Source organism: Salmo trutta, chromosome 6 (assembly GCF_901001165.1).
Source record: "Salmo trutta chromosome 6, fSalTru1.1, whole genome shotgun sequence".
NCBI lineage: Eukaryota > Metazoa > Chordata > Actinopteri > Salmoniformes > Salmonidae > Salmo > Salmo trutta.
This window is the reverse complement of record NC_042962.1, coordinates 58,167,067-58,180,417: the sequence shown is the minus strand read 5'-3', so window position 1 is coordinate 58,180,417 and position 13,351 is coordinate 58,167,067. Positions and strand designations below refer to the sequence as shown.

General features: G+C 43.5%; 1 pseudogene; it reads left to right on the top strand.

The window, feature by feature from the left end:
- The window catches only part of LOC115195173 (dynein regulatory complex protein 11-like), a 62,859-nt pseudogene extending 50,126 nt beyond the window's left edge, over positions 1–12,733 (top strand).
- The last annotated feature ends 618 nt before the right edge of the window (positions 12,734–13,351 follow it).

Sequence of the window (13,351 nt, the reverse complement as noted above, 5' to 3'; positions counted from 1 at the left end):
ACCATCACTAACACCACTACCATCACCACCACCACTACCAACACCATCACTACCACCACCATCACTACCACCAATAAAACCACTACCACCACTACCTTCACCAACACCACCACCATCATCACCACCACAATAGGACATTGTTTAGTTTTTTTGTTCCCGGAACTTTATTCTCATTCTCACCAAGAGTTGGCTCAGTTTCAGCTACTCTATGATGATTCAGAGATTCCTTAGAGACTGGTTTGGTTTTCTGAAGTATAAGCATTGGATACTGGAGGGAGGCTGGCTAGATTGTGTCCTTGGTGGAGAGATATCTCTGTGTACTCCCTTTGTTAGCGATTCACAGCCAATTATCCAGACTGGCTGCTATCTCATTCTCAGTGGTGTCTGTTATTTTCACAAGAAAGTGACAACATTTGAACATGATAATGTTCCTTCTTTTAACCTGTGTTTGACCTTATTGTTCAAGCTTCTACATTTCATTTCCTATGGAAAAGGACAAGTGCACGTTGCACTAGTCAATTGATCGGCTAATCTGTCCCAGATGGGTTAGAGGCAGGAAAGAGATCATCATTAGACGTTAATGGGAGGAGTAGTCTTCTAATCAGTGCTCATAGTGTACCTAATGAACTAACACTGTGACCTGATCTAACAGAGAGTGAACTAACCCAATAAACAGCCTGCAGCATAGAGAGAGAGAACAGAGGCCAGAGCCTGTTGCCAGCTATTGTAGTTTTAATGAGTTCCGGTCAGGGCAGCAGGAGCGGGACTTCTTGGCTGGACCTACCCCAGGGACAGGAGGGGATTCCTGGGGATAAGGGTTACACGGCTGCACCTGCTCTGGGTCTAGAGGTTAATGGAGGGGTGTTGTGATTGGATGTGTTTACTCTCACGTTCTGTGTCCTGGTCCTCTAATCACAGTTAGTATCAGAGAGCACACAATGCTGCACCCTCACCCTCAGCCCAGCCTCACTGCAGCCTCACTGTAGCCTCAGCACACCCTCACTGCAGACTCACTGCAGCCTCAGCACACCCTCACCCCACCCTCAGTCCAACCTCAGCCCAGGCTCAGTCCAGGCTCATCCCAGCCTAACCCCAGCCTCAGCCTAGCCTAACCCCACTTCATCCCAGCCTCAGCCCCAGCCCAGCCTAACCCTAGCCTCAGCCCAGCCTAACCCCAGTCACATCCCAGCCTAACCCCAGCCTCAGCCCCAGCCCAGCCTAACCCCAGTCTCATCCCAGCCTCAGCCCCAGCCCAGCCTAACCCTAGCCTCAGCCCAGCCTAACCCCAGCCTAACCCCAGCCTCAGCCCAGCCTAACCCCAGCCTCATCCCAGCCGCATCCCAGCCTTAGCCCAGCATCATCCAGCTGGGTAATTCAACTATTGTTCCCTGTGGTAGGAGGTTAACCTGGCTGAATCAGTTAATACCAGTTAAGCAGCACTGCTGCTGCTGAGGCCCTCAGAGACCTCACAGGGGCTACAAACACCTATAGTGACCTTATGGCTCTGTTCAATCTGCATGGCGGAAGTTCAGCTTTACGCTGTGATTGAAATTTAAAGACAATGTTCCCGCTTTAGACTGCATTCACCATAAACACTGCATCTGTCGTCTCAATGGGAAATGACCTTTACATCTCTATCTGGAATCTGTAACGCTTCAGCTTTCCAGACTGAATAGAGCCCTTAGTCTCACAGGTTCATGGTTGCTGCTGTGTTGTCCTACTACTAGTGTATTCACAGCTTGGCTCAGTGCAGTCCTATCCTGGTCTGGCCCGGTTGCCATCAATGGTAAGAATTACTACCACCTAACCATCACCATCTATCTTTATGTTATTATCCTCTCTCTCTCTCTCTCTCTCTCTCTCCCTCTCCCTTTCCCAGTCCATCCATCAGAAGGCTCCCCTGATGAAGACTCTGCTGCTGGCTGGTCCTGGAGGCGTAGGGAAGAGGATGCTGGTCTGTGCACTGAGACCGGGGCCAACCTCTTCAACCTGTCCCCTAGAAACCTGTCTGGGAAGTACCCCGGCAGGAGCTGCCTCCAGTACCTACTGCACATGGTCTTCAAGGTGTTTTTCAATCTGCTACTGTACATAGTGATGAAGGCAGGAGTGATTGACAGACGTAGCCTGCATCAAAATGGTCACATGTACGAGGGTAGAGGTCATTGTCTGGTTTGATTCAGATAGTATATGCACCCATACTGTATGCCCCACAAAAACACTTTGGCAGTGTACATGATTCAGTATCAGTGTTGTGAATGAAATGCCTGCTGGTGAAGTTAGGAATGAGCTGCACTATGAGCTTCATGTTGCTATGTGCTGCTCTGTCAGCTTGATGTTTAACACAGTTACTGTTCACGGTTCCCCTGTGACATTCTGCACCACTGACTCATCTGAGACATGGAGGGGGGACGAGGGACATGAGAGAAGAGAGAGACATGGGGGGAGAGAGAGAGATGGGGCGGGGGGAGAGAGAGATTTGTCTTGCCTGGACACCTCTCTATGCAGCTGTCTTGACATTGTTCTGAATCTCGCCTGTCAGCACCTCATTGGTTGGCACCCTCTCTAAGTGCATTCTGGGATCAGGAGCGTGTCCTGACAGCACTTCCTGTTGCTGAGACAGTGTTGGTTTCTAACAGGCTTGTGGGTGTGACTGCCTCCCTCACCCCAAGTTGTTTTTGTCAATGCCAGCCATGGAAACACTACAAGTCCACAATACTGTTTCTCCATAAGCCTGTATGTGTCATTAACTAAAGACTTACTAGCTCTTCCTCCCCTATGGGACATAAGGCAACAATGAGCTCCTTCCAACGCTCTCTGTCCTTGGCCACGTGTTGTGCCTCGTGATACAAGATGTTTATCTTGGCCAGCTCGTCCGTCACAGTTCTGCACCAGGTATTCTTCTTCTCCCTGGTAGAGTCCACCTTTTTGGAATGCCTTGTTGCTCCATTCGGAAAACATAGCCAAGCCAACACATTCTTCTGATCTTGACTGGATGTGGGATGCTCTGGCTTTTGGACTTCCTTTAGAGTTTGTGTTTGGTGATTTTCTTTGGCCAGAAAATCCAGCAAATTCTTCAGAGGCATCCATTATGGAATGCCTAAACCTTCTTCATGTCCGCTTTGACGACACGCCTGCATTCAGACCCATACAACAGGATGGACTTTACATCGCTGAATTACAGACACCATTGTTAATGTACTCTTTGGTCACACTTTATTTGGATAGTCCAACTGTATGTAACAGTGTAGGTTCCGTCCCTCTCTTCGCCCCAACCTGGGCTCGAACCAGGGACCCTTGCACACATCAACAACTGACACCCACGAAGCATCGTAACCCATCGCGCCACAAAAGCCGCGGCCCTTGCAACGCAAGTGGAACAACTACTTCAAGTCTCAGAGCGAGTGACGTCACTGATTGAAACACTATTAGCACGCCCCACCGCTAACTAACTAGCCATTTCACATCGGTTACAATCACCCCCCTTTGACCTCCTCCTTTTCCGCAGCAACCAATGATCTGGGTCAACAGCACCAATGTAACAGTGTAGGTTCCGTCCCTCTCCTCGCCCCAACCTGGGCTCGAACCAGGGACCCTTGCACACATCAACAACTGACACCCACGAAGCATCGTAACCCATCGCGCCACAAAAGCCGCAGCCCTTGCAACGCAAGTGGAACAACTACTTCAAGTCTCAGAGCGAGTGACGTAAGGATTAGGGTAAGGTTTAGAATAAGGATTAGGGCAAGGTTTAGAATAAGGATTAGGGCAAGGTTTAGAATAAGGATTAGGGCAAGGTTTAGAATAAGGATTAGGGTAAGGTTTAGAATAAGAATTAGGGCAAGGATTAGAATAAGGATTAGGGTAAGGTTTAGAATAAGGATTAGGGAAAGGTTTAGAATAAGGATTAGGGTAAGGATTAGGGCAAGGATTAGGGCAAGGTTTAGAATAAGGATTAGGGTAAGGATTAGGGTAAGGATTAGGGCAAGGATTAGGGCAAGGTTTAGAATAAAGATTAGGGTAAAGGCTAAGTTAGGATAAGGGTTAGGGCCAGGGTTAGGGCCAGGGTTAGGGTTATGGTTAGGGTTAGGAGATACACTGTAGTTTAAATGTTACTGATAGTACAGTTAATGTACGACTTGTGTGTGGGTGTTCTTTTGTTTGTGTGTCCGTGTGAGACTGATGTTTCTGCTGGTTAGACTGTTTGTTTTGTTGAGGTTACTCATTTTCCCGTATGGAGGAGAGTTGTTTGAACATTGGCCTTAATGTGTGAAATAAAGAGGTGAAGGTTTCTTCTCTGTGTTGCTTTGTGTTGTTCTGCTGTGGCAGGTGGCTCGCCAGCTGCAGCCCTCTGTAATATGCTTTGTGTTGTTCTGCTGTGGCAGGTGGCTCGCCAGCTGCAGCCCTCTGTAATATGCTTTGTGTTGTTCTTCTGTGGCAGGTGGCTCGCCAGCTGCAGCCCTCTGTAATATGCTTTGTGTTGTTCTGCTGTGGCAGGTGGCTCGCCAGCTGCAGCCCTCTGTAATATGCTTTGTGTTGTTCTGCTGTGGCAGGTGGCTCGCCAGCTGCAGCCCTCTGTAATATGCTTTGTGTTGTTCTGCTGTGGCAGGTGGCTCGCCAGCTGCAGCCCTCTGTAATATGCTTTGTGTTGTTCTGCTGTGGCAGGTGGCTCGCCAGCTGCAGCCCTCTGTAATACGGATCGGAGATGCAGAGAAAACCTTTTATAAGAAAGTTCCAAAGCTGGAGAAAGAGGTATGTTCTCTACACAACAGCAGCATATCTCAATACCACTGTTCATCTCGTCAACAAAAATAGTGAATAAAATATTCAGCAAACACATATTTTTCAGTGGCAATTGACGAGACTATAACTGACTAAATAGACCCAGAAAAAACTGTAACTAAACAAAAAAGAAGAGTCTAATTATCTCTGTGACTACAATCTGTTGGACTGAACAAGAGTTTTTGGACAGATTGAGAGCTTTTCAGTGATACGTACAATTAATATTAGCAGAACAGATGCCCAGTCCAGTTCTGTTCATGAGTGTGGGCTGACAGGCTCCACTCCGGCTCTGCCTCCGATCATACACATTGCACAGGAGACTCTGTTGTTTCCTCGTAGCCAACCAGTCACCACCAGCCTTCTAGTTAGATACCACACTTTGCCTGGTTAACAAACACAAGATGCTTTACAAAATGAAAAACAAAAGCAGCATTAAGTTTAATAGTAAAACAACAGTCTAGCTATGTTTTTCTCTCCCTTGGGTATAGAAATGTTTTTGAATTTGTAGTCTTGCTCAACACTCACACTTTCCCAACTGCATTTCATAGCCAGGTTCTGTCACCGACGTACTAGCCAAGTCTCCCTCTTTTCCTAGGAGAAAATAGCTCTATTGTAGCCATTACCTTTCAAAAGATATGACTCATAATACCAGCGATACATTCTTTCTATCGTGGCGGGCCGTTCTACAACTAGGCTACTTGCGGACTCGATTGGGACTCGAGGTTAAGTGGATCGGCTACATCACTGGGTGAAACAGTCATTAGCTCCCATTCAGAGTCATTAGTCCTCGTACTGTACTACTTCTGGACCTCAATGTGTCTGTGGAACATGACACCTCAGAGTGATGGAGGTGCAACACATACTACTTTATCAATACTTTACATCACTATGTCTCTCCCTCTCTGTCTCTCTGTCTCTCGCTCTCTGTCTCTCGCTCTCTCTCTCTCCCTCTCTGTCTCTCTCTCTGTCTCTCGCTCTCTGTCTCTCGCTCTCTCTGTCTCTCCCTCTCTGTCTCTCTCTCTGTCTCTCGCTCTCTCGCTCTCTGTATCTCTCTCTCTCTGTCTCTCGCTCTCTCTCTGTCTCTCGCTCTCTCTCTGTCTCTCTCGCTCTCTCTGTCTCTCTCGCTCTCTCGCTCTCTCTCTGTCTGTCTCTCTCTCTGTCTCTCGCTCTGTCTCTCGCTCTCGCTCTCTCTCTCTCTGTCTCTCTCTCTCTCGCTCTCTGTCTCTCGCTCTCTCTCTGTCTCTCTCTCTCTCTCGCTCTCGCTCTCTCTCTGTCTCTCTGTCTCTCTGTCTCTTGCTCTCTCTTTGTCTGTCTCTCGCTCTGTCTCTCGCTCTCTGTCTCTCTCACTCTCGCTCTCTCTCTGTCTCTCTCCCTCTCTGTCTCTCTCTCTGTCTCTCCCTCTCTGTCTCTCTGTCTCTCGCTCTCTCTGTCTCTCGCTCTCTGTCTCTCGCTCTCTGTCTCTCGCTCTCTCTGTCTCTCGCTCTCTCTCGCTCTCTCGCTCTCTCTCTGTCTGTCTCTCTCTCTGTCTCTCGCTCTGTCTCTCGCTCTCTGTCTCTCTCGCTCTCTCTCTCTCTCGCTCTCTCTCTCTCTGTCTCTCTCTCTCTCTGTCTCTCGCTCTCTGTCTCTCTGTCTCTCGCTCTCTCTGTCTCTCTCGCTCTCGCTCTCTCTCTGTCTCTCTGTCTCTCTGTCTCTCGCTCTCTCTCTGTCTGTCTCTCGCTCTGTCTCTCGCTCTGTCTCTCGCTCTCTGTCTCTCTCTCTCGCTCTCTCTCTGTCTCTCTCCCTCTCTGTCTCTCTCTCTGTCTCTCCCTCTCTGTCTCTCTCTCGCTCTCTCTGTCTCTCGCTCTCTGTCTCTCGCTCTCTCTGTCTCTCGCTCTCTCTCTCGCTCTCTCTCTGTCTCTCTCTGTCTCTCTCTCTGCACTTGTGTGTGCCTGTTTGATATGTACAGTGCATTCAGAAAGTATTCAGACCCCAATACTTTTTCCACATTTTGTTACGTTACAGCCTTATTCTAAAATATATGTTTTTCCTCATCAATCTACACACAATACCCCATAATGACAAAGCAAAAACAGTTTTTTAGACATGTTTGCTAATTTATTAAAGATAAAACACTGAAATATGACTTTACATAAGTATTCAGACCCTTTACTCAGTACTTTGTTGAAGCACCTTTGGCAGTGATTACAGCCTTGGCACACCTGTATTTGGGGAGTTTCTCCCATTCTTCTCTGCTGATCCTCTCAAGCTCTGTCAGGTTGGATGGGGAGCGTCGCTGCACAGCTATTTTCAGGTCTCCCCAGAGATGTTAGATCGGGTTCAAGTCCTGGGTCTGGCTGGGCCACTCAAGGACATTCAGAGACTTGTCCCAAAGCCACTCCTGCATTGTCTTGGCTTCACCCCAGTCTGAGGTCCTGAGCACACTAGAGCAGGTTTTCATCAAGGATCTCTCTGTACTTTGCTCCGTTCATCTTTTCCTCGATCCTGACTAGTCTCCCAGTCCCTGCCAAAAAGCATCCCCACAGCATGATGCTGCCACCACCATGCTTCACTGTAGGAATGGTTTCCTCCAGACGTGATGCTTGGCATTCAGGCCAAATAGTTCAATCTTGGTTTCATCAGACCAGAGAATCTTGTTTCTCATGGTCTGAGAGTCCTTTAGGTGCCTTTTGACCCAACTCCAAGCAGGCTGTCATGTGCCTTTTACTGAGGAGTGGCTTCCGAACTCTGGAGCTCTGTCAGAGTGACAATCAGGTTCTTGGTAACCTCGCTGACCAAGGCCCTTCTCCCTAGATTGCTCAGTTTGGCCGGGCGGCCGGCTCTAGGAAGAGTCTTGGTGGTTCCAAACTTCTTCCATTTAAGAATGATGGAGGCCACGGTGTTCTTGGGGACCTTCAATGCTGCAGACATTTTTTGGTACCCTTCCCCAGGTCTGTGCCTTGACACAATCCTGCCTCGGAGCTCTACGGCCAATTCCTTCCACCTCATGGCTTGGTTTTTGCTCTGACATGCACTGTCAACTGTGGGACCTTATATAGACAGGTGTGTGCCTTTCCAAATCATGTCCAATCAATTGAATTTACCACAGGTGGACTCCAATCAAGTTGTAGAAACATCTCAAGGATGATCAATGGAAACAGGATGCACCTGAGCTTAATTTAGAGTCTCACAGCAATGGGTCTGAATACTTATGTAAATAAGGTATGTCTGTTTTTTTTCTTCGCTTTGTCATTATGGGGTATTGTGTGTAGATTGGTGAGGAAAAACATTGATTGAATCCATTTTAGAATAAGGCTGTAACGTAACAAAATGTGGAAAAGGGGAAGGGATCTGAATACTTTCCGAAGGCACTGTATGTAATATCTACGTAGGCTGAATGAAGAATTTATATGGCCAGATAAATGTTATATATTCTTATATATATATGTGTTGGTAGGATAAGGCTATGTCTGTTTGGTCACATGGAAGTCAGTGATGTATGTTTACTATAGGTTAATGAGGCAATGCAAATGTGATGTGACTAAAATGTGAATAAAATGAAAGGGCATTTAGTTGACTAAAATGGCCCACTGTTTTTGTCATTTTGACAATAACTAGACTGAATCATTATTCAATTGACAAAAACTTGACTAAAACGTAATGATATTTTAGTCAAAATGACTAAGACTAGACTAAATGTAAAAAAGAGTGTAGTTATTAGCACTGCTCAATACCAGCCCTCAACACACTACAGTGCACATTGACAAACAGTGTAATCAAGGGGCTTGTTTTGACAAGAATGTTTCCATAGCAGATTGTCAAGCAACCTTCTCCATTATTTTATTGTTTGTGAGTGAACTAAAGTGGGACCCACATCCATTGTTGGGTAACATGGGTTATATGAGATGACAGCTGTGAGCAGTTGAAAATGGGGACATCTTGAATTTACAAATAAGTTTATGCTGCCCTCATGTGGCCAATCATAACTCTCTACCCCCTCTTCCTTGTTCTCCCTCTCTCTCCATCCCTCTCTCCATCTCCCTCTCTCTCCATCTCCCTCTCTCTCCTCTCTCTCCTCTCTCTCTCCTCTCTCTCTCTTCTCCCACTCTCTAGATGGAGCCTAAGCGTCTGAAGAAGGACCTAGTGAAGGTGCTGAAGTCCGTGAAGCCTGAGGATCGTGTTCTGGTCGTAGGGACGTCCCGGAGGCCCTTTGATGCAGACCTCAAGCCCTTCTGTAAAGTCTATAGGAAGATCATCCTCATCCCCAGACCTGACTATGCCTCCAGACTGGGTGGGTTATCTATAGTAGTCTATATTGGTTTATATTGGTTTATAGTGGTCTATATTGGTTTATATTGGTTTATAGTGGTCTATATTGGTTTATATTGGTTTATAGTGGTCTGTATTGCTCTATATTGGTTTGTAGTGGTCTATATTGATTTATAGTGGTCTATATTGGTCTATAGTGGTTTATAGGAGACACCTGAAACCCCACCTCTTTAAGGAATACCTGGGATAGGATTAAGTAATCCTTTTAACCCTCCCCCCCCCACCCTCCCCCCCAAAAAATATATAGATGTACTATTGTAAAGTGGTTGTTCCACTGGATATCATAAGGTGAATGCACCAATTTGTAAGTCGCTCTGGATAAGAGCGTCTGCTAAATAACGTAAATGTAAATGTAATAGTGGTCTATATTGGTCTATAGTGGTCTATATTGGTCTATAGTGGTTTATAGTGGTCTGTATTGGTCTATATTGGTTTATAGTGGTCTATATTAGTTTATAGTGGTCTATAGTGGTTTATAGTGGTCTATATTGGTCTATAGTGGTTTATAGTGGTCTGTATTGGTCTATATTGGTTTATAGTGGTCTATATTAGTTTATAGTGGTCTATATTGGTCTATAGTGGTTTATAGTGGTCTATATTGGTTTTAAGTGGTCTATAGTGGTTTATAGTTGTCTATAGTGGTTTATGGTGGTCTATAGTGGTTTATAGTGGTCTATATTGGTCTATAGTGGTTTATAGTGGTTTTTAGTGGTCTATAGTGGTCTATAGTGGTTTATAGTGGTCTATATTGGTGTATAGTGGTCTGTAGTGGTCTATATCTAGGCCAACCTGATAGCTATGGACAGATAGAATCTGTGGAGGTTTCATTCCCTAAAGCCACCAGAAATGAGTTGACATGAACAATACTGGTGGAAGGAATATGATTGGCCCTCCAGTAATCATGCATCTTTTCAAATAAAATGTTGTTTTTAATTGCCCACTTCTGGTTTGAACTCTAACCTTTCTATCCCTGTCTATGCTATGTCCTCCAGTGCTGTGGAGGGAGCTGCTATGTGGCGGCGGTGCTCGCCTCACCCCCAGCCTGGACCTGAGTTCCCTGGCCAAGGTGACAGACGGCTACACCCAGGGCCACATCCTGCAGGCTGTGAGGCAGGTGTTGACCCCTCGCAGGCTGGCCCAGCAGACTACCAGACCACTGAAGAGTTCATCCCTCCACTGGCCAGACAGGACCCCGTCTACAAAGAGGAAGAGGAGGCCTTTAAGGTTCAGTAGCATCAATCAATTAATCACCTTTGATTTGCATAAAGCTTTCTTACATATGTTTATCACCAAAGTGCTCAGTATAGCCTTACTCCCACAGAAATCAGAGGTGACAATTGGAAAGCTCCTATGTAGGAGGAAGGAAGGGGTTGTTTTGCCGTTATAACAGTTCAAATGGTCCTCTGTATCTCATGTTTTTGCCTTTATTGTGCTGATTGGTGTACATCTATTATCATAATCAGATATGAATTCAGTATTATTACTATTATCATTATTTTATTATGAATTCAGAATTATAATCAGATATCATTTCAGTATTATAATCAGATATCAAATCAGTATTATAATCAGATATCAATTCAGTATTATAATCAGATATCAATTCAGTATTATAATCAGACATCAATTCAGTATTATAATTGGATATCAATTCAGTATTATAATTAGATATCAATTCAGTATTATAATTGGATATCAATTCAGTACTATAATCAGATATTAATTCAGTATTATACTCAGATATCAAATCAGTATTATAATCAGATATCAATTCAGCACTATAATCAGATAGCAATTAAGTTTTATAATCAGATATCAATTCAGTATTATAATTGGATATCAATTCAGTATTATAATTAGATATCAATTCAGTATTATAATTGGATATCAATTCAGTACTATAATCAGATATCAATTCAGTATTATAATCAGATATCAATTCAGCACTATAATCAGATAGCAATTCAGTTTTATAATCAGATATCAATTCAGTATTATAATTAGATATCAATTCAGTATTATAATTGGATATCAATTCAGTATTATAATCAGATATCAATTCAGTACTATAATCAGATACTAATTCAGTATTATACTCAGATATCAAATCAGTATTATAATCAGATGTCAATTCAGTATTATAATCAGATATCAATTCAGCACTATAATCAGATAGCAATTCAGTTTTATAATCAGATATCAATTCAGTATTATAATCAGATATCAATTCAGCACTATAATCAGATAGCAATTCAGTTTTATAATCAGATATCAGTTCAGTATTATAACTAGATATCAATTCAGTATTATAATCGGATATCAATTCAGTACTATAATCAGATATCAATTCAGTATTATAATCAGATTGTCACGACTTCCGCCGAAGTCGACTCCTTTCCTTGTTCAGGCGGCATTCGGCGGTCGACGTCACCGGCTTTCTAGCCATTGCTGCTCCATTTTTCATTTATCCATTTGTTTTGTCTTGTTCCCTGCACACCTGGTTTTCATTCCCCAATCACACTACATGTATTTATTCCTCTGTTCCCCCTCATGTCTTTGTGTGAAATTGTTTTGTGTTACGTGTCAATTTTGACACGCTAGACTGGTGTTCGTTTTTTCTGTGTTTTATATTCACGAGGTATGTTTATTTGTTTGAACAATATTTTTGTGACTGTTTGCGAGTTTTTGCACTTTTGCCAATTGGCTAGAGGTTTTGACGCAGTGGCGTCCGTCTGTTGGTTTCTCCTGCCTAATCAGTATTATAATCAGATATCAATTCAGTACTATAATCAGATATCAATTCAGTATTATAATCAGATATCAATTCAGTATTATAATCAGATATCAATTCAGTACTATAATCAGATATTAATTCAGTATTATAATCAGATATCAATTCAGTACTATAATCAGATATCAATTCAGTATTATAATCAGATATCAATTCAGTACTATAATCAGATATCAATTCAGTACTATAATCAGATATCAATTCAGTATTATAACCAGATATCAATTCAGTACTATAATCAGATATCAATTCAGTATTATAATCAGATATCAATTCAGTACTATAATCAGATATCAATTCAGTACTATAATCAGATATCAATTCAGTACTATAATCAGATATCAATTCAGTATTATAATCAGATATCAATTCAGTACTATAATCAGATATCAATTCAGTACTATAATCAGATATCAATTCAGTATTATAATCAGATATCAATTCAGTATTATAATCAGATATCAATTCAGTACTATCCGATGAACTCCATATATACATTTGAGAGTCATGCTCCAACAATCACCACATGAGGGTGCTGTGTTCCTACAGTTAGGAAGGAAATGCCACTGTATAACAGGTCATATTTTCTCAGACCGTGGATTGATGGCTGTGAATGTGTTTCCAGATGTGGTACGGCAAGACACCTTTGGGTAAGAAGAGGGCACGGGCGGCCAAGGCCATCGAGGAGGAGGGAGAGTCGGGCAAGGACAAAGACAAGCAGGGCAGTGGGAAGAAGACAGGGAAAGAAGAGAAAAGCAAGAAGAAAAATAAGTAAATGTCAAAGACAAAAGATAGATGTCGTCAACATTGAGGAGGTATACAGATAGGGACTTTCAGGAGATGTCATTTACATTCCTAGTTCTTAGATATGATGGACGATACATTTACTACCAGTCTATGAATATAAATGTCATGACGCAGTATAACGGTAACAGTCGATCATGTTATGATCATAATGAAAAAAGTAACTGTTTATCTTGTATGAGACCAGATATAAAGTATGTCAAATAAATGATTGTTATCGCAGTGTAAATATTTAAGATGGAAATAAATGTTCTTGATTTCAGTCCAAATGGATCACAGCAGTATCATTTCATCAGATTCTATTTAGGGGAAGTTTATTTTCAGTGTCTGACTATTTTGACCATTAGAAGCTAATTAGCCTTGTTGATGAGCGCCGAGTTGTTTAAACTGGGGGCTCTGAGCTGCAGTGGGGGGGGCGGGCGTCCTGAGACTCACAAACCCCCCCAAATACACCCCGTCGCAGCCGAGCCCTGGGCTCCCCTCTCTCCCCTGTCCTGAGACAAATCATCATTAACCATCCCCAGAACCACGAAACCGTGCAACGATGGAGGGATTCCTCTCAAATGTTAGCTGCTAACCGTAATGATGAAAAAACACAGCAGAAAGATAAATGAATTCATGAAACAAATGGTGCCTTGTATTTCCTGTCTGTCTTCCTTTCTCTCTCTTCTT